The sequence below is a fragment of the Cylas formicarius genome, unplaced genomic scaffold (assembly GCF_029955315.1).
Source record: "Cylas formicarius isolate icCylForm1 unplaced genomic scaffold, icCylForm1.1 PGA_scaffold_1__22_contigs__length_36826433, whole genome shotgun sequence".
In the NCBI taxonomy this organism is placed as follows: Eukaryota; Metazoa; Arthropoda; class Insecta; order Coleoptera; family Brentidae; genus Cylas; species Cylas formicarius.
The window spans coordinates 33,766,583-33,789,322 of NW_026844264.1; the positions used below are offsets into that span (position 1 = coordinate 33,766,583).

Here is a 22,740-nt window from a genome sequence, read left to right on the forward strand (position 1 = left end):
AACAGAGAACCCATAGTTGTTCCCGACATGTTCAAAAATTTGAATAAAGAAAAATATGTTCCAGTCAAGCATTTTTAAATTAAGATGGGTTAAGTTTTAATCCAGATTCCCGGATTTTAATATGTCTGTCTGCTTTTGGAATTAGTTTTTCGAGATTTTAGGGCAATTAGACTTGGAGGTTTTGATTCCTTCGCGGTTTCAAATATATTTCTTCTAATATATTTCTTTCTAGTATAAGCTTCCAGTATGTATGATATCTATTGAGGATACCCAAACCTTGACATTTAGCCCTACAAACAAATTGACAAATTTTGCTTCGGCAATGCTCCTTCGACCACCTTTTCTGGGTCGATGGGCCACGTTACCGAACTAGCATCTACCCCACGCCCCACCCTGGCGCGTAATTTATTAACGCGCGTGTCGCTCGCGGGGGGAAATAATTTATGCAGGAGAATTTCGAAGAATCCAATTTTCTTGGACGTCCTAAATCAAAGGAAGATACTTGCGTGCCGACTTATGTTCTGTGGCCATCTAATTAACGAAAACTACGACGGGACCGATGTGGGGGGAGTCGCAAAGATGGCGACGCGAATCACGGAAACAGAACAAGCGTTATACAGGCTGTCCAAGTGTCAAAGTAACAAATCTCGTTTGTTATTTGATATAGATGCGACCGAAAGAGACAGTTTGAAATTATTTTCAAAATTTCATTTAATTTTTTTTTACCTACATTATACATAAAACATAAAGGGCTCTGAGGGTTGCATGTATATTAATTGAGGTGAGGTGAAAAAATCGCTGGGAGAACTCAAGGCTATACCAGAAAATACTTCGAGAATTGGAAAGAACGTTGACACAACTGTATTATATCTTTGAGGGAGACAACATTAAGTTTGATAAACAAATAAATACTTTTTGATAAAACTTAAAAGTCACTGGATTTTAAAAATAGAAGGTATTTGTTTTTGTCATAAGTATTAATGTATTTTTAGTAACACGTCCGAAAAGGTCCATTTTTAAAAATATTTCTTTGTTGTTAAAAATGATTGTAAATCATATAACACGTTTTGGTAAAAATATAAGCCAAAAAACTGTTTATATTTTTTGCATTTATTTTCCAATCTTCCAAAATAAAAGTTCGGGTAAGATCGAACAAAGCAGGTACAACAAGTTGGACGGAATTGACATAGTGCTTGATTTAGGGCAACTATATGAATATTTTTAAGTCCATATCAAACTAATTTAAAACTAGTAAAACTTCAATATGAAAATATACTCATTTAAATAAAGTAAATTTATATTTTTAAAACGAATCGGTGTATACTCAATTCAAGTTGTTGCATAAATATCTAAAATTTCATTTGAATTACCTAGATTTTGTTGAAAGAAATGTGAGATAATGAAAATAACGAAAGGAAATTTAAATATCGTTGGCCATTAACTGACGCATTGGATTTTAAATGCCTGCATTTTGTGTGGATTATTGGTGGACCAAAAATGTTTATTCTTCCTATAAAATACACCTGCTTCGAGCCTCTGCCTTTTATATTCATCGGCTAAATTCGGACCCTTGTATGTAAACTTCTGATATTTTAAGTTTCGTTAAATTTTGCTATAGCACTTTCCGAATAATTTTTTAACGTTAGCTATAGAATGTTCAGGATTTTCTAAAAAATATGAAATATAAAAATTAAGAAAGTAGAACTGAAAGAGTCATGACGTCAAGTGTCGTAATAGAACAATAATTTCCGTTCGACACTATTTAGGTCCTCAAATTATTTTCTTAAATTTTTAATTGTATTTATTGAAGGAACTCTTCTACTCGGATATATTTGTCGATATTCTCTTTTCACACTTGCATCATTATGTCCGTTTGAATAATATAAGGTTGTTCGGAAAGTCATTTCGTTTTATTAGTTCTATTAATTCTACGCAGTAGTTTTTGGTTGGTGCCCTTTTAAATATGGAGAGCAATAAGCAGCATTTTCGTCATATTTTACTTTTTTACTTCAGAAAAGGTAAAAATGCTGTCCAAGCGAGAAAAAAATTGACCGATGTGTATGGAGAAGGCGTGTTAACAGTACGCCAGTGCCAGAACTGGTTTGCAAAATTTCGATTCGGCAATTTTGATGTCGAAGATGCACCACGGTCTGGAAGGCCGGTCGAAGCTGACAAAGATGCGATAAAGGCATTAGTTGATGCAAATCGGCGAATAACCACACGAGAGATCGGTGAGAGATTAAATTTGTCGAATTCGACTATTTATGGCCATTTGAAAGGCATGGGCTTAACCTCGAAGCTCGATGTGTGGGTGCCCCATGTCCTTACGGAGCGAAATTTGTGTCGTCGCGTTGACGTGTGTGATTCGCTCCTCAAACGTCAAGAAAATGATCCATTTTTGAAGCGGATTATTACTGGGGACGAAAAATGGGTTGTACACAACAATGTTAAACGCAAGAGGTCATGGAGCAGAAAAGATGAACCGGCTCAAAGCGTGTCAAAAACCAACATTCACCAAAAAAAGGTGATGCTCTCCGTTTGGTGGGATGTCAAAGGAATCGTTTTTTTTGAGCTTTTGCCGGACAATACAACGATTAACTCAGAAGTCTATTGTCATCAACTGGACAAATTGAATGATTCGCTTACAGAGAAGAGGCCCGAATTAATCAACAGGAAGGGTGTAGTGTTCCACCAGGATAATGCGAGACCTCACCCAAGTTTGGTCACTCGCCAAAAACTTTTACAGCTTGAATGGGACGTACCGCAACATCCACCATATTCTCCAGATCTGGCGCCTTCCGACTACTATTTGTTCCGGTCCCTGCAAAATTTTTTGGATGGCAAAACCTTTACCTCAAATGAAGATGTCAAAAACCACCTGAACCAGTTTTTTGCCAGCAAGGACCAAAACTTTTATGAGAGGGGAATTATGTTACTGCCAGAAAGATGGCACAAGGTGTTGGACCAGAATGGCCAACATATAATTTAATAAAATATTTATTCATTATACGAAAACTGTCTTTCATGTTCCCCAAAAAAAACGAAATGACTTTCCGAACAACCCAATATAATTTTATTATTCAGCGTTTTTCTTCCAAATTATAACCCAAAGATCTTCAAACTTTTGTTGCATTAACATTTTTTTTCAATAGTTTCAATAATCCCAGCACGACGACGTTAGCAGTACGCCCTAACTTAGGCGTAGGTGCCTAAGAACATTCGAATGGGTTAAAAAAAAAGCGACTTTTTCAAAAGCCGTCCGCCATTGTGCAAATTCGCGAACGATGTTCGCAACGGCGATTCACGAATCTAATATTATTCTAACGCTAATGTCACGGTGACCCTGAGAGCCCGCGGGCAGCGGCGGTGGTGCAGGGGGGCAGGGAAGAGTCCCGGGAGCATTAGCCGCGGTTAAGGACGCCTAGAAGCGTCGGCATGTGTGCGGTGGCGGCGGCGGCGGCAAAAGCCGCCGCTGCCCTACAGCGTGTGCGTGAGAATTTCCGACGGATCCAGTGGCGTATTTATGGTGCAAGCCTTCTCCATGCCACTCTATCCTCTACGGTTTTCATAGCTTCCGCTACTCGCATGTTGCTAAGGTTCTTGATCTGGTATATAAATCTATATCTCGTTCTTTTGCCGTTCACTTTCCTTTGGATCACAATCTTCTCCATGCCATCCTTCCGTATCAAGTGACCAACGTAAATAGGTATGACCCCCTCCTTGCCCTAATAACCTCTCTTTCTCGATTAGGCATAGATATAATCAAGTTCCAAAATTTACCGGCCTGAATATTAAAGAGGTAACAATTTTTTATTATTTTTCAATATAATCCCCCTTAACTTCAATACACTTATTACATCTCTTTATTAACAACTCAATCCCTTTAAAAATATATTCTTTTGGTTTGTCTGAGCTAAAACAGCTTCTTTTGACTCAACTTCGTCGTTAAATCGCCATCCAAGTCCTTTTTCTAATATCCAAACAAATAATAGTAGCTGGGGGCCATATCTGGACTATAAGGAGGATGAACACCAGCAGTATGCACTATCTAAAGAATTCCTTCACAATCCCAAAAGATCGTGGCCATCACCTTTTTTGTTGACTGGCAGACTCTGAGGTTTCTTGGAGGTGCTTCACCCTTACGACGCCACTTCATTGATTCTTTTTTCGATAGAGGGTCATTATAGAGAACCATAGTTTTATCTCCCGTCGCAATGGTTTCTATCTCAGGCTTCGGTTCTGACCCACAGACTTCCAAAAAAGACCGCACGCACTCGACACGGCGTTGTTTTTGCCGAAAGGGTTTTAAGAACCCATCTTGCACTAATCTGACGCATACCTAAATGATCATGCAGGATTCGACGAACACTTGTATTAGAAAGCTTAGTAACTTCTGAGATTTCCTTGTCCTTTAAACGTCGATCACTCAATACCAGCTCTTCCACAATCTCAACAATATCTTCCGTTATGACCTCCACTGGTCGACCAGTTCTTAAATCATCTTCAAGGGACTCCTGCCCATTCGAAAACGTTTTGCTCATTCTTTCACTACAGAATACGAAGGAGAACTTTGGCTGTACACACCATCCAGCCTTTCTTTAATAATTTTAGGTGCTAACCCTTCTTTTGTCAAAAACTTTATAACTGCTCTATACTCAATTTGCGTTATTTGCGACATGTCTTGTTTAAAATGCTGTCAATAAAAAACCATTTGACGCAAGAGTTCATTTTTTTTTCGCAGCCTACTAAGATATATATTTAAAAGGAGACAAAGTTTTATCGTGATACTGGAGCTGCATCTGTGTCAGGCATGGAAATTTTGGCGCTAACCTCGTATATATATTACGACTATTGTGATTTAAATTTGATGGACATTTTTAAAAATGTTAAAAAAATGTAGGCAAAGTATAGTACCCAATTTTGATTATTAGGTTAAAAGATTCTTCATAGGCTTCGCAAAGTTGGAAATCTCTTGCCAAAGCAAAGTTTTTCAACATCATATATACACCTCAAACGAGAGCTCCGGCCGCGCGCCGCTGTCGAATCTGCATCGTCGTCACGCGGTCCGAATTAATTCAAAAGAACGGAATAATTAGCCGTGGGGGAAGAATCGGCCAAGGTCAAATCGATGGTGCGCGAGCCGTCGATTTGTTCTTCTACAAGTCGAAGGAGAAGGAAGAGATTCGATGAAGAAAAAAAAACGGGCCTCCGTTTTTAACGCGTCGTGTGCAACGAGCGCTTTTGCCATGGGTTGAGGGGGGGGGGGGGTGGCGACCTCTTCCGCAATTGAATTCGCTCGTAGTAGTAGTAGTTTTCGGATTGTACAGGGTGTTCGCAATTACCGGGTGACACAAGAAAGTGTGAACCCTATAACTTTTAAACGGCTTGAGATAACGATTTGAAACTTGAAAAGGCCGAATGCTCAATTTTTGTTTTGGTTTGAGCGGAAACGACAGTAACTTTCAAATTTGAAATGGCACAATTTATTTATTTTTTACGTTTTTGGACAAATAAGTAAAAAAGTTTTTATAAAAACAAAATTTTAATTAGGTGGCGTTGGTTCTATTCATTATTAGTTGTCTTGTCGGCAAGATTAAAAATGCATAAGGAACTCTCGACAAGCTCATGCAGTGGAAAGAAAAAAAAAGATTAGCATTAAAAAAAAAATTCAAGAGAGAGTTTCTTCTGAAATTCAACGATTAGAATTTTTGGTGAAAGTGTTTTATTATGGTAAAACGTTGATATGCTTTTGGAATACGGGGATACAGTCAAAAACTAAGTATGTATTGTATCTATACGTACGTCATAAGCTACAAGCACTTTTTCCCGGAAACTCAGAAGAACAAGAGGTTAGTTTTTTTTTCTTTTCAAATCTGTCACTTTTTGGGATAATTCTACACGATATTTTGAAAATCTGCTAGAAAATAATTCCAGCTTTCTAATGAAAGAATGGTGCAGTTTTCCATTATAATCCAAACCGATAATCCGATAAAAATGTACAAACTGTCAGCAAAGCCACCTAAGTAATATTTTGTTTTTATAAAAATGTATTTACTTATCTGGTTTTATCCTTCCTGTCAGCTTGTTTTTTAACGGATTTTGAAAATTTTGGTGTCAAAATGTTGCAAAAACTAATAGTCCATTAGATTAAATGCTATTTGCAATTCGACAAGTAAAGAACAATTTTCAAAAATTAAATAAAAATTAAAAAAAAATGAGAACAAGGATCCTATCCTACGTAGAATGATCTCCTGTATTTAAAAATGCAAGAAAATATTTATTTTATTGCGTCAAAAATCTTTGAGCTATTTTAGACAGCAAACTTGGATTCGAAGAACACTTATAAAAAATATTTATGAATTAAAGATTTTTCACACAAAATAAAAATAGAAAACAAAAATTAAGCAAATCGAGATATTTCAATTCAAAATTATCCAAATACCATCGTTGATTCTTTCTTTATTTTTTATATATTCCACGAATAACATAAGTGTGATATACAGTATTTTTAAAAACAGTAAATTTAAATTTGGGGTGTGCAGAAATATAGCAGCGGTCCTACCGCGGCAACGTATTAAAATCACTTTCGTACTATACGGGTTGTCCCAAAAATACCAAAATGGCTAATGGTTTTCAGAAGACAGTATTTAGATTTCAACAAAATTGTTTCGAATCCACCGAATACCAATACGGAATATTCAATTCTAAAATGAGGTTGTTACGCTTTTGTTGGCACACCCTGTATATGAACAATAATTTAATATGAAATAATCAACGCATCTCTTGCGTTACACGTTTTTTCTAAAACGTATAGAGAAGCGGTAACATTTGTAACTAGGTGAACAGTACAAATTCAACCCGGCGCATCCGCCAACACGTCAATAACTTCGCATTGAAATAAGAATTATCCTCATCGTGCTGCAGTTTGGAAGTTACCTGCCGACCGGTCAGGTGGATATTAAAGGATAAAACATTAGAGTTTGATAATTATGTAAATCTATTTTTATTATACATGTCTAAATCTAATTTTGTCGTCACTGAGATTAATTATAATAGATATTATGTGGTTTTTTTATAGAAATGTAGGAGTCCTCAATTTTTATACTGAATTTTGCAGTTCTTAATTGGCATGTCATTCATTTCATTGTTTAACAAATTTATAACACTGGTACTTAAAGTAGAAGTAACAGTATGCTCTGCCTGTTCAGCCAAATCATCGCAAAATATTCCCTCCAAAAATTGCGCTTTTTTGAAACTGATTTCAAAATAAATACAATTTTCTAACAAATATTCCTTTCAGTATTTGATCTTGATGAGGCTGGTGCTTTGAGTGGTTTTGTTATTGGGAACATTTTATAAGAGACTATTTTGAAACCTATTTTTTAAAAAGTTCAGCACTTGTATCGTCATGATAGTCCGACCTGGAATGCTTAATATTCTTTGCAAGCAGTTTGATACAAATCAGTATTTTGATTATGGTATTATGGTGATGCGTTTTTTTATATTTGAAGGTGCTTTCGTCTGACAGTTTTAATATCAAACCAGGTTTGATCAAGGTAAATTATGGATCAGTTAATTTATATTTTTTAATTTCTTTTTATTATATTTTCAAGGGCGTAATTTGTGTGATTCCATTAGTACTTTTGTCTACAACTCTATGAAGGATGGCAAGGAGAATATTTATATTGCTTTCATCTCCGTTTAGATTTTTGTCCTAGGTAGCTTTGATAAAGATAATATATTGTCCTCCTTATTAGGTCAACCAGGTTTATTCATTTCCTTTAATTCTCCACTATTAATAATAATAATAATCGTTTATTGACCACTTATAACACACAAGATAAATATGTACCACATAAACAATTAAAGCAGTGTAACCAGAAAGTAAAACTCTGTATATACAGGTACACTCTAAGAATAATTAATTTACAAAACAAACTAGATCTACTGTGCCTGATAATTGTTTAAATCTTTTAATGGAAGGTCGTTTAGCATCAATATTTTTGGACTGAAAAAAAGTGTGTGCAAAAATGTTATAGAAATCTAGATTAAGTTTATTTTTTTGTGTGGTTCACAACCTCGATCTTAATGTTATGATATTGTCAGCTGTGATGGCCAGCATGAGTCGGAAAGACAGAAAAAATTGAGCGGACTTCAACTAAAGATTAAGGTAAGTATTTTCAATATTTTGAATATTAAGCGGCAACCCCCAGAACCCGAACCGCAGACTTCTGCAATCTAGTTCTTCTCTCTTTCTCCAATTCAATCAATAATGTGTCATCCGCATAGAGTCTACTGCAAGCAGGTCATTTATGTATATTATAAAGAAAAGTGGACCAAGGATGGATCCCTGAGGCACTCCAGACAACATATTGCTTTCTTCCAGTCAAATGCGATTCTAAAAGGGCTAGTGTTCTAGTTTGGAACGAAGTATATTTAGCATCCACGCAGTTGAATGCCTTGTTGAGGTCGTACATCGTTACCGAAGTCGACAAGCCCTCCTCAAACCCGCCAACCACATGCTCAATCAATGTACATAAGGCAAATTGGGTATCTGTTAATAATTTTAAGTTTATCTTTTATTATCGACTCAATTTTTTTTCCAATCCCCATTTTTGGAAGTGGAAGGATTTTTGTCACTTTTAATTCATCCGGAAAACATATCTCTTCAATGGTATTGTTTATTAGTAACGTAATAGGTTTCAGAAGTGAACATATTGAATGGCATTTAGACCATAATAGTCAAGACAATGAGAGTTTTTAAATTTCAAAATCGTTTCCCTTAGATCACTCTCCAAAAATGCTGACATAAAAAACGAGAAATTGGGTCTAGTTAAAGATGTGATGGTTTTCGTTATCTCTGCTGACACAGAAGCAAAATATCTGTTTGAACTGTAATTGATGATTGAATAGAGATACTGTACTTAGACCGTCTCTCCGAATTAACATTATTCCATGTCGTTTTAGATTTTTTCATTTCAACTCAAAATTATGTCATCATAAGTTTTCTTTTTCCTGAACCATTTAATTGATAATCGATGGATAGTTGAGTTAAAAATCTGAAAGAAACTATCGACAGCTCCCCTAAGTTGTTCAATATCCTTTATCGACCATATTGGCGTTTTTGTAAGTAGACAGGTTTCTTTTAAAGCTTCTTGTTGAACAAGTCATCTACTCAATAAAGTTTTGTACACACTTTTCACAACCTGTTTTACTTCAAGCGACACATGTTATAGTCTCGTAACATACGTTTTTCGAAAAATGATCAACACTCAAGAAACATCATAAAGAAAGAAATATAATAATTTTAATAATAGTAACTTTTTGTTGGGGAAGGTCCGTCGAAAATCAACGCGACGAAGATTGAGACAGACTATACTAACGCGACATTATACACATATACAGGGTGTTCGCTTTTTTTTTCGAATTTTTCTTCCCGGGGTTGCTGCCTTGCGTCTCAAAATGCCCCCCCCCACTCTCAGACCCCAATTAGACCTCGCATTTCTCCTCTACCTTCTCCTTCGTAAGCCCCCACCCTTTCAGAACTTGCGACCCAACTTCGCTCCCCCCTCACTTCCCGGCGTAAAGGAAAAAAATTGGGACCTGGCAACCCCGGGACACACGCAACCCCCATCCAGTGGGGTGATGGGGTGGTGGGGAGTCGAAACGGCGGGGCGGCGTATCGAAAGGCCTTGGCCCTTTGTGGCGGGCTCGGGGGTTCGGGCGGGGATATCTGGGGCAAACGTCGCGTCGAAAGGGGTGCAGTTTCGTTTTGCCCATTTTTTTTGTTGGAATATTTTCTCGAGAAAATCGTTTTTGATTAATCTATTAAATCAATTTAAATAAAATTCGACCATTCGGTACGTATCCCTTTGTAAAATCGCGGTGCGCCACTGATTTTTTAAAGAATTCATATATTTTTATACTGGGTGTTTTCTAATTGAATGTCAATAATAAATGGCGCAATTTTTTGGTCCATTTTAAAAAGAAAAGCTCATATGAACATATATTTTGTTAATATCTGTAATGAAATTTGGCACATGGATCAAGAAGCGCTATTTAGTGTACCTCAATTCTTTAAAAATACATTGAGGGTACGCCACTGATTTCTCTTAAAATAAAAATTATTCTTACAATCTCCAATCATTTGTAAAGAAACAAAATATCTAGTTTTCTTTTTACAGTTTTAATAAAATAACATACTAACAACAAGATAAATAACAGACTATTATTATTTAAATTAATTTTATTGATTTAGGTTTAAATTTAAAAACATAAAAATATTACATAAAACAAATACAAAATTTTACGTGAAGAAGACCAGCAAACACATAGCCAAACCGTGTCTCAAATTCTATTTTTTATTATCATATAATTTTCGTATTCAGATTTATTTATTTATTGATGTATTTATAAACAAATCTTTCTTACAGACAGACGTAGCCGTCCAATAACAGGAAAACACCAAATGTCACAAAAGATACTTAGTCAGTTGACTAGTTTAAATTATTTTTTTCAAGTTAAATAAAACGAAGAACTAATTACAGTGTGTTAATTGGTGTACCGTCTTAAGTGTCGTTTAAGGGTTTTAAAGCTCAGAGCAAAATAGTTCAAAATATATTTTCTGAAAGCGAAAGGAGATTCAATAAAATTGTTTACAAATTTATAAAGAAACAATAAATCACAATTTGTTCTATGATTTTCCAAAGATAATAGAAATGAAGGTTTTCACTATAACTATAATTTAAAATACATATTCCAACACGGGTCTGACAACACTGTAAGAAATTATTATTAAACATTTCTTACTATTAATCCCATTATTCGGCCCTTAAATTAGATTAGATTACAAAAATAATTATATTATAAATATAACCTTTGTTGTCAGTACAGATTTTGAATATTGTTTGAAATTCTTTTGCTCTACCTCTCTAGTTTCGGCAGGACGCGTATTATAGTACTTTTGCCTGGAATGAAAAGGACATTTTTTATAGCAATAGTAACGATTTTTTTTAACTCGAAAATATCAGATCTTTTTTGAAAGTTGTCTTACCTGTACGAGTTTTACTGGCTTTAAGTTTTACTGGACAAAGATTCGGTACGAGTCTATTGTTCTTCCCCAACTTAAGATATTGCAAGAGATTAATGAGGGGTTTTTAAGGAAGATATCAATGTTAAGATAGCAAAAGAAGAACCATTAAGTTTCTTTGATACGCAGTCACACAGTCTGTCGTTATTCCAATCAGAACCTTATTAATATTTAATTAAATTAAATTTTGCGATTATCAAACAATTAATTAAACAGTAGTCAACTGGAAATATATAATTTAAACGTAAAAAAATCTCCCAACGACGTCGAAATCGTCGTTCAATTCATATTTGCATTAAAAAAAAAAGTAAAGTTATTTCGATAAACTGACATTTTACTGTGCAGATAGCAATTCGAAGAAAAGCTTTTAAATATCATGGCGAATTATTCGAGAAAATTGAGAAGTTGAGGCTGCAAATAAAGAATGTTGGACCAAAAATTAACAGTAATCGTTATCAAATTTTATATTTCTTTGAAACTCAATAAAAAAGCCATTTAGCTACTACCATAACGCTTTATTCTAGTACAGTTTTTTACCTAACCAATCACGAATTAAAAGTATTTTTTCCAAAAACGACTTCAATTCTAGACAAAAATTAACTGTAAGGACTCATTATCCTATTTCATTTTTCTTTGAGACTCATTAATAAAAATCATTTAGCTACTCCAGTGCATAAAGGGGGTTTCGACGAACATAGCCTCAGAACATAATCACCCTTCTCAAAACAAAGAGAGTTCAGACCAACATAACCGGGGCGCGATTGTGTTTTGAGGTTATGTTCTTCCGAATCCCCTTTATGCATCTACTTAGTACCATAAAGTTTTATTTTACTGTACTTTTACCTAACTGATCACGAACTAAAAGTATTCTAAAACGTTATTTTTATTAAAATTTTCCAAAAGTGGCTTTCATTTTGTTCCGTGAAATGCTGAAACGATTCAGTATTGGATTGAAAGGAAGAGGAAGTTTTAGGGAAACTTGAACTATATTGGGTTATTCTTTTTCCTAAAATTGGAAAATGAATACCAATTTAACAAACAAGTAATTGAACCGTTGCTGTTAATTTCATATTTGCATTTTAGAAAATAATCATGAGGATTTCGGTCAAACATCACCTGACGTCTCCGTGCGGGGTTAGAAAGAGAGAGACACACGCGTGTTCGACCTCCGAAGCGGGCGCCCGGAGTCGCGTCCTTGAGATTCGGAATCCAAGGTCCCCCCGAATTCCGAGGCGACTTGGCAACGTCGCGGGCCGTCGTTAGGGACGCGACGCTGCTGCGGGGGTGCAAGGGTGCTTGTGCACGGCGACAGCAGCCCCGAGTGCAAGGTGTCTGCGCCGGCGACTCGCCGGCGACAGGAACGCCGCCCCCCGCGGGGAGCCAGCGGCCCCCCTTTGTCTGCCCACGCGTTGCGACGCTGCCGCCGTTCCCGATTTTTTTCCAACGATTCAATAAATAAATAAAATAACTAAAACCGTATTTATTTTCAGCTCGGCGAAGGTCAGCTGAGCTGTTCACTTAAAAGTTACGGCATATTTTCGTAAATTTGTACTTGTCATTCCGATTTAAAATATATATTTTTTTCAAATATCTCGCGCACTCTGTATTATAGGCGAAAACTGGATCCATCTTTCGACGCAGTTTACAATATTGTTCAAATCAAATTATCCCGTATCTAACAGTTATTCGAAAATCTCCAAAAATTTACCCACAAAAACGAAAATTTTTAGGATATTTTAGATTTCTTGCCCATAAACACCATACCCTGTATATAATTCAAACAATGTTCGAAATAGAGGTTATACGCCCGGTCTCCCACGTTTCTTGGTATATGAAATTTTCCAGTAGAGTAAATAGTTTTCCAGAAAATAGGGTGTCTAATTTGAGGGCGAGAAATGGTAATTTTCATTTGGATTTTTTGAAATATCTCACACAGAGGATGTGATGGACGAAAACCGTATATATAAAAATTGTTGCTCTCGATGTAGCCTATAACACTGTCTAAACCAAACAGCCATATTTTGGAAGAATTTTGAGTTACGGCTTATAATTTACGCTAGCGCTATTCAAAGGCCTTGTTTTGATAGATAACATTTTAATAAGACGTTCCCTAATAATCTCGCCATAATCGGAGCCCAAATGAAAGATACGCGGCCAAAAACAAAAAACTTCTTCAGGTTTAAATAAATAATTCTCCCCTCCCATCGATTTGGCAACGCCGCCGACCCTGCTACCGCGCCAACCTTCCCCGCACACCACGCGAACGGCCCCCCCTCCCCCGCAACGCGGGCGGTGGTGGGGGAGCGATCCCAGCTGTAGTAAGCTCTTACTTTCCATTTCAATTTACTATTTGGAGTTCACTTTCGGTCTCTGTCTGTTATCCCGACGTTGCCGGCACCGTTCGAAGGTACGCGTATTGAATTTTCGGAATTACGGAAAAGTCCGGGTCGACGGGAAGCCATTTTGAAATTGAAATTTTAATATCAGCTCTTGTTAACCATTAATTATCCCCTGCAATTTTATGCTTCCTGGGTTTCTTCTTGGACTCTAAACTTTGTTTCCGTCAGCATGTAACTGAAGAACTGAAAAAAGCTTATGGTACTTTAAAACTAATTTATTTTGTTATAGATACTACTTATCATAAGAGACCAAGAGGCTGCTTTGCGACTCTATGGTGTTGTCCCAGCTGAACTACTGTTCTAGCGTTTACGGCCCTTGCCTTGATGCATCCAATAAAAGACGAATCCAAAAACTTCAAAACTCATGCTTGAGATGCTGGTTGACTCAATATCCATATTAGATCTATGTTGCATATATATTGCATTAAAAATAAGTCTGTTTAATAATATTTTCTTCAGAGTAAACATTCATGGGATTAACTTGAGTAATGGGGGATTGTTGACCATACTCCAGCATAGAAAGAAAGTATTTAAAAGGTCATATTCTTACAATATTGCTTCACTAGTTAACTCTCTGGACTGTTCTGGTCTTGGTGGTGCATACCATGCATTTAGAGCTAAGTTTAAATTTTTTATTCCTAAACGCCAATGATGCTTCATTTTTGTTCCACTTTTCCTATTCTTCTCATTATATTTGCACCTTTTGTTTCTACCTTGAATACTTATTGTTTATTTACCCACTATATAAGGGTTATCTGGAAAATGAATTGATGAAGACGATTTTTCTTTAAGAGTATCTGAGTTTTGCCTGGATAACTTTTAACTTAAATTTTGTCATAACTGAGGATACTCCAGATTTTAAACTTTTCTCGACCTGAGCTATTGCGCAGCTTAACAAAAAATATATCTTAAAGCGAAACTAAAAGAGAATTTTTTTCATAACTACAGAGGCTACGATAGCCACTTCTTAATTCTTGATTTTAAACTTTTCGGGTCAGACAGCTACGCGACTAAACTGAATTGAAATTTTAAATGTTGAGTATTACAGTTTTCTCAGCTTCGCTGCTGGCCAGTTATCGGAATTTCAAACTGAGCAACGCGACAATGTGGAACGATCGAACTATTGTGGTCAATTGCAATCAACAGCAAAAAAAAAAAGAGTAATAAAAAGAACAATTAAATAAGTTTTGGTTTTGTGACGTGAAGTATGCAAAACTTCAAATGTTTCCTTCAAATAAGTGCTTTACAAGCAGCCCTCATAAATATTTGGCTAGCTTTTAATCCAGAATTGCCAGAGCTGATGCAAACATATACCTGCATTTATTTAGGATATTTGGATGATTGGCGGAATGTCAGCAAGTTAATTCTTAATGATTTTGAACTTTTCAAACCAGACATCTACGCGCAGCTCAAGGAAAAAAAGAGTTTCAAATCAATAAAAAAAGAAAAAATAGCTAAATATATGAATAAATATTGATGTTATTATTTTTAAGGTAGGTATTTCAGCATTTTCGGCTTCACGCCAATATTTGCGTTCATAACTACAGCGGCTACAACAGCCGTTTCCTATTCCTCGATTATTTTTAACTTTTCACGCCAATCCGCTTCGTTAAAACAAACTACACCTTGTAACTCATTGAAAAAAGCATTTGGCAACACCGCCGATTGACGTGTGTGCACGAAAGCGAAATCGGGAGGAAGTTCGGGGCCGTGGGGTTGGGGCGGGGTGGGGGGGTCTGTATGCGATGATCCAGGGGTGGGGAGGCAGTGAGGCGCCCGAGGAATTGTGCTAGGAAATAATAAAGAGAAGAACGGGAACTATGTTAGAATGTTAACGGGAGCATTGCGTAATTATTTGGTCCCTTTCTCCGCTGTTTTCCCATAGAGGTCGCTTCTGTTTCTATGGTTGCACGTTTTGACCGTTCGATTGAGTTTTCGGGGATCGCGGACGTTCGTAAAGTTCGGTCACGAAAACGTACAAGGCGCACCAAACCGGACGCTTCCTAAAATAGCACCCGAAACTCAATGTTCATAAAAAATATAACGGTAAAAACCGCAAATTGATATCTAGAGCTGCAGGCTATTTTTCGGAAGTGTGGGTTTTAAAACAATCGGTAATTAAAGCGAATCAATCATTAAAGTGAATCAATCATTCAATCCTGGGATGTTTTAAACTAATAAAAAAAATGTTGTCATTATCATAAAGGTAGACTTGAAAGCGAGCAAAACCTTTATGTGAGCCAGTTAAAGTAGGACTGAAATATTAGTTCACAACTTCGGAGACCATGCAGGGCATATTATTTTGCTCGGTAAAATATATACTGAATAAAATATTTGGTTACTCTTGATTAGTTTGCTTTTAATATAGTATTTCACTAGGTATCGATGTAATCTTTTATACTGATATCGATATCCATGAAAAAAAATCCAAAACAACTTTTTTACGCGGCAATGAGTTTCTACTACTTTATTAGTGATTAAACTGAATAATCAATTTTTATCAGTCAGTGACATTTTGCTCGGGAGTTTTCGACCACTGCGTAGTGCTAGTTTTGGTTAGTTAGACACGGCAAGCGATTTGCGTTATCACCAATATGCTGAAAGAAAACAACCTCTTAATGACATTTACGAAAAATGACAACACAACCTAATTAACAGTAGTGTTACAGTTTGAAAGCGAGCACTTTAAGTGAGCCAGTTAGAGTGAGACTGAAATTTTGGTTCACAACTTCGGAGACCACGACGGTCATTTCTTAGTTAAAGATAAACATAGCTTTATTTCCATAAAACTTGAGTTACAAGTGTTGGATATTGTTAGCATAATACGAATATAAAAATATAAAATTATCATAGCATAGTTAATTAATTAATGATAATAATAATTATAATGTTAGATAAATAAAAATACATAAATAACAAACAACGACTTGACTTGCTATCTCTTTCATTTCGATGGGTAATTTATTAAAAAAAATACAGTATAAACAAAAGGACTATTTGATATAAGGGACACTCGGTGTGAAGATATTTTTACGTTAAGATTAAGATTAAGATTAAGATAAGTGGCACAATTTAGTATGTAGTAAGAGTGTTGTAGAAATAGGTCTCGACAAAAAAACAGTAGAGTCCGTAAAATGCGTTTCTGCATCCTAAAGACTTGGTCCGCACGTGGGGAACCTCCCCAACACACCAAGGCGTAGTTGAGACAGGAATAGACGTAGAAAAAATAGTACATTTTTAACAAGGGGATGGAAACCTGCCGACGGAGCCTCCACATGAAAAAGCAGTAAACCGACAGTTTTTTGAGAATGTGATCCACCTGTTCGAACAAGGAGAGTCTCGAGTTTACATAAACTCCGAGGAATTTTAAAACAATTTTCTGTTGGATTGTGCTTTTACTGAAGCATAATAGTAAATTCTTATTTAAATCCAGTGTTTTATTTATTATCAATTAGTTAATTTCTGCACAATGTTTCATTTGCACAACAGTTGTTTTGCTTGCAATGCTAAGTTGCTCAGACGATGCTGCAGAAAGGGTAGAAACTGGATCATTCGCAAAAAGGGAAAAGTAAGTATGGGGGAAAGATGAAAACACATAATTTATAAACACTATGAACAATAAAGGACCGAGTAAACTGCACTGAGGTACACCGCAATTCGCTGGCCTGAAGTCAGAGACGTATTCAAATCTTTGGCCATCTCGCGATTTGATCGACTACGTACGATCCCCCAGAAAAGTATCTTAACCATTTTAAGGCGGTACCTGTAAGACCATTTGAACAAATCTAAAATATCAACATCGACCAAGTCAAATGTTCTTTGTAAATCGAACAAAACAAATGCTGTCTGCTGCCTGCGTCGATCGATTTTGCATGCCGGAAAAAAGGCCTCGACTTTCCAAAACGGATAGGAGTGCTATAGCTCTTTAATTTGAAGTCACTGTTGCATCGTTTTTTTCATAGCGTGGTATGAGTACCGCATTTTTTAGAATGCTGGGAACGGATTAATGGAAAAAGGAAAAATTAATGAGATATGTCATCGGTTCTACAATGCCTTTCTTGATTATTTAAAACTTCTAGGGCCAGCAGTTTGCCTTCAAACTAGTGCTTGCTTCATAAACAGTCCCCCTAAAATATTTCGTTAGCTTTCAATATAGTATTTCTTTTACTTTTGACTAGGTAATGATGTATTTTTTTATATTTATGTTGATATAATGGTTATATTCGGTTTCCATAAAAGCTTTAATGGAAAAATGTAACATGTTGATCTTTTCAAATTTATTTGAAAAGTTAACTAGTATAGGCAACCGGCGACATTTTCCAACAGCTTAAACCGAAGTTTAAACTCTCGGCAACTAATAGTTGTGGAGGGTAAGATTTAAAAATAACATCTCCGAGAAATTCAGTTATAAAAAATCCGAATGTTCTTCACACACATCTTCGATAAGGCGATTGACCACAGTACAATCCTTATTTACGCTAAAACGTGGTCCACTTGCATGGGACTGGACAAAAGACCAAAACGTACCCGCAAATTTGACAGCGACCAGGAAGGGCGATATAAAACTCGTTTTTCTATAAGTCGTGCACCGAAGGTCGACCTTTTGTTGCCCATTCGACTACCGACCCCTCGTATTGCCCTAGATTTTAGCGTAATATTAGACGCAGGCATTGCGTTTGAATATTTTGACAGTTCTAGAAACGCGAAGAAGCAACGCAGGTAAAAATATGCCCGGAAAAACAACAGGTAATATTGAAAATACACAATGTTTCACTTGTAACGCAGATAAGGAGTCTCCGATCAGAATTGAAACTGAAAGGAGGCAAAAGAACACCTGAAACTTAAGATCGGCCAGCACGAAGTTCGGATCTAAACCCCATCGAGCACTTACCTTGCGACCTTATTTAAAATGCTCAAAATATTATTTACGTATGGAAATTTTCAATGTTTTTTCAAAATGTGTACAGAGTACTCACAGCTAACAACTCCAGCACACCAGAAAAACGAACATCTCATTCAACATGGTTTAAAATTTTATCTTTTGTTTAATCATTCTTCTTAAATAAATTTACAGAAATTGCAATGCCATGAAAAAACTGCATTTAGTTGTAACGGTAAAGTTAAAGCAAAAAATAGAAACAGAAAATTGTAAAATAATGTAGTTATAGTTTGTAGCAACATTTGTCGATTATCTTCTAAACAATTATAATTAAAAAATAATGTGTTTTTGTGATAGCAATACTTTCCCAGTACCTTAATATTTCATTGTTCTATTTATGTTTTTAACGATTTTAGTTGCTTCTGACGTTTGTATGGCAAATCACGCTTAAGTTTTAGTTTTGAAACACCTTGTAGACTATCAAAAAAATTTCGGCACTTCTTCTTGACTCTTCGAACGACTTTCCAAACTCTTTTTTTCTCCTTTCTCCTTCTTTTTTTTAAAGTCCATCCCACGGTTTTCACATAAAAATAAAAATTAATTTCTCTGCGTGTTGTCAAAAAACTTAAGAGAATAAATTTCTTTAGAAATGATTGGAGATGTGATATATACATACACAATACATGTGTGTCAAAAATCTTGTTTTTCACAACTTTTTGTTTTCTTTTTAAAATGGATCCTAAAATCGCCCCCTTAATTATTGCAAACACCCTGTATATTATAAAAATAGTTAAAAAATTGGCTTGGATTTGTTTTTATATGTTTGATAATTTACGCATATTTTAAAATTGATATTTATTAATTTTCCAGATTTTTGACACCAAGTTTGATGAACTATATTAAATTTAATTAATGCAAAGAAAGTTTTTGAAATATTTATATAATTGAGTAAATTGGTTAACAATTGCGGAACAACTCGAAAGTTTCCAAGACCAGTCAGAATACATAAAAATCAATCTACATGAATGAAAATGGCTTGGTTTATGTTTTTATATGTTATAAAATTCATATTTATTAATTTTCCAGTTTTTGAGACGCAGTTCTAACCGAAATTTTTGACTTTTTCCACTTCGATTGTTTTCGTCTACGACCCACTACTAAAATCTCGACATAACCTAAAAATTGTTTTTCAAAATCGTTTATTCACGAGCAAACTGGATTCGGCAGAATTTTCCAGTTTTCTAGATATCCAGATTACCGTGAAATGCGTAAGAGTAGTAGGGCTTCCGCTTAACGTCGATCGATACGACTTCAGAGCATAGCGAAAAAATCGACCCGCTGGGATAATATCAGAATAGTGTGAGGTATGTGAACCTCTTTCTCATATACTAAGAACTTCAAGCCGGAACGTTTTCCAAAGCGTCTCAAAATGGTAATTATATACAAAAGCCAACGCCATAAGGCTCTGCTAAAATATCGGAGAGTCTTATAAATTCCCAGATGACTACATTTTTCAACAAATATAAGATACTTTCGCACCTGGAGTACGGATTTAGGATGTATGTGGCTTTTTGTCCATTTTTCCAAAACATGCAACGAAGTTTGTCATACTAAGTTACTTAAGAACTTACAAATAAATATTATTTATCGGAGAAAGAACATAAGAACGATATTAAAAACGTAAGGGTGGCTTTCTTGGTCCACTTTTATTTACTTGATAATATAAATGATATGTTGCAACTAAATCAAAGCAGTGCCATAATTAGTCATACAGATGATACGGTGCCACTATGTATGGCAGATTCGTGAAGATCAATTCAACTTTTGATTGAAAAGGTGGTACCAACACAACAAACTGACATCATCTACGTCATAAAAAATCATTGATTTTTTTTAATATTGTTTTTTTGAATTTTAACTGCTTTTTGCAGCACTTGGTTTTGTACATTCAAATATGAGCAGCAGGATCGGGATAGAAAAAGGGCCTAGAAAATTAGTATTTCTGTTCAAACTATACTACAAAAGTGTATATTATTACGTTATTTGCCTTTTTTTTTTAATTGTGTTTTACTTTTTAGTGATAATATTTTTTGTTGTGCTTTTTGAGGCGGTCTCAATAAAAAAAAGATTTTAAAAAATTACACTGCATTTAAAAAAAAAAACAAGTGATTTAAATCATGTGTTCAACACTCTGTATACATAAAAATATATAGCTAGGTTGAAATACTTTTTGCAATTACCTTTTTTTCTTCGGTGTCCTATTTATTGAGATAAGTATAGGAGCATCTTGTGTGTTCTTATGAATATTATGCACCCAAACTGTAGAACATGCTACTAGCATGTATACAGGAAACTCAAAATTTTACACCATTTTACACCGTTATAAAACGATAGACGATTAGACGACCTTATAGACTTGAAGTACTTACAATGGATAGGTCCAAATTTATATCTGTATCGCAGCACGGCATCGTATCCGTTAAGCTTTTTTTTTGTTTTTGTTTTACCTAGCATATCAAATGCTTCAGTGGACATCCCAATGTATATCTTTCATCCCCCGTATATTGTACCATCGCGGTATTGATTTTTAAAAAATAAACGTCATTTTCATAGTCGAGGCCCCCCCCATAACGAACCCCCTATTCTATCGGCCCTACGAGGGACACTGCGAAAGGGTTAGGGCGCAAAATATCCGCATATTCACTCACCTTTCTCTCTCACACTGCCGGTCCCCGGACGTTTCTACTCCCCCATCGAAGGTAACGCGAAATTCAGGTACTTGCGTCGCTTTTTTTCGAAAAATCGCGATATACATATATATATATCCTAACTTACGCGGTTATCACATTTATCACAACATTTAACTAGACATTTCCTACGTTATGGCGGTTCGGCTGGGGAGAGGGAGCTCTGTCTCACTCACGGCTCAAAAACGCATCGCCGCGGATTCCGGTGGAATCAATTATGCACGGTGTAGTTTTTGGGGGGAAGGACTAGCACGCACAAGCATCGCGACGCCTTCGCCTCTCTTGCACCTATGCGACGCGCATGTCACCCGAAGTGCGACGCGCATTTTCCACCTTGTCCGACTTGCTGCAGGGTGGAAGGTTGCCGCGTCGATTGCGACGTTGCCGATAGCCTCTAGATTTCCGCGACACGCCGCGGTTCCACGAATGTAAATGTATTATACAATACAATAAGATATTATAAATAGATAAATTGCGGAAAAGGAGACGAAAGCAATTGAAAAATGCTCAAAGTTCAACCCCTGTAAAATAAATGTGCTTCTACCAGAAATATGATGCTTTTTATACTGTATTTTGTACTGTTTTTTACTCCAAAACCGATTTTTTTTGTCTGTTCGTTCTCCGTTCTCATGTTTGGGTTTTTCCTGAATAACTTTCGACGAAGCACATAAGCTTATAAGAAATGGCCCTGATCCCAAACCAGTATCCATCTTTTTTTCGCGATTTTCGGCTGTTTTTTGCTAGGAAACACGATAAGTGTCGGAAATTTGAAGCAATCGACTTCATATTTGGCACACATATATGCAGCTTTGCCCCGTGACGGAACGTATTGAAAATAGGGGGGCTAGGGGTTGGGACCAAAAAAATTCTTGAACCAGAAGAAGCAGAAGATACAATTTTTCAAAAATATACGCTGGTCGGGATATTTGAAAAAATCCATATTGAAATCGTTATTTCGGGGGTTATCAAGACGCCATGATGTCATTGATTATTACGGCGTTTACTATTTTGAAAAAATTCTTAAACCAGGACGCGTGGAAAATCCGGGGCTATAACCTCTACTTCGAACAATGATTGTATCATATACGGGGTGTGTCTTTTATGGGCAAAAAATATAAAATATCCTAAAAATTTCCGTTTTTGTGGCTAAATTATTGGCGATAAATGAAAAAGCGTTAAAGATGGGATAATTTTATTTGAACAGTATCGTAAACCGTGCCGTGAGAGTTTCAGGTTTCGGAAATTATACAGGGCGCGAGATATTTGAAAAAATATCATTCGACAACGCTATTATTTTTGCAAATTTTGATATTTACCGATGTTTGCTGGAACTTTGAAGTTCGACGAGATGTGAAGGACATTTTATACAGGGTGCATGCACAATTAAATTACATCGATTTTGCGAGAATTCCATAGTGATCCCCAGGAGCACGATAGAAAGACAATGCGTTCCTTTTATAATAAAAAGCTGCTTCGCGCTACCCGCTACGAAGTTGCCCCGCCCAGTGACGATTTTTCGAAAGCAATCTTGTTAGTATTATCACACCTTCCTTTTTTTACTATGTCGTGAGTGTCGAACAACGTTTCGCCTAAATAGACTATTGGCCTATTTTGCTGTCGAAAATT

The 22,740-nt window shown here is 36.0% G+C and overlaps 1 protein-coding gene across 1 annotated transcript in view; it reads right to left on the reverse strand.

Moving 5' to 3' along the window:
* The window catches only part of LOC132696575 (zinc finger protein chinmo-like), a 64,033-nt gene extending 42,619 nt beyond the window's left edge, over positions 1 to 21,414 (reverse strand). Inside the window, exon 1 of the mRNA XM_060661475.1 lies at positions 21,076 to 21,414. The gene's annotated coding sequence lies outside the window, so the exon portion shown is untranslated. The remainder of the gene's footprint in view (positions 1 to 21,075) is intronic.
* Positions 21,415 to 22,740: the final 1,326 nt, after the last annotated feature.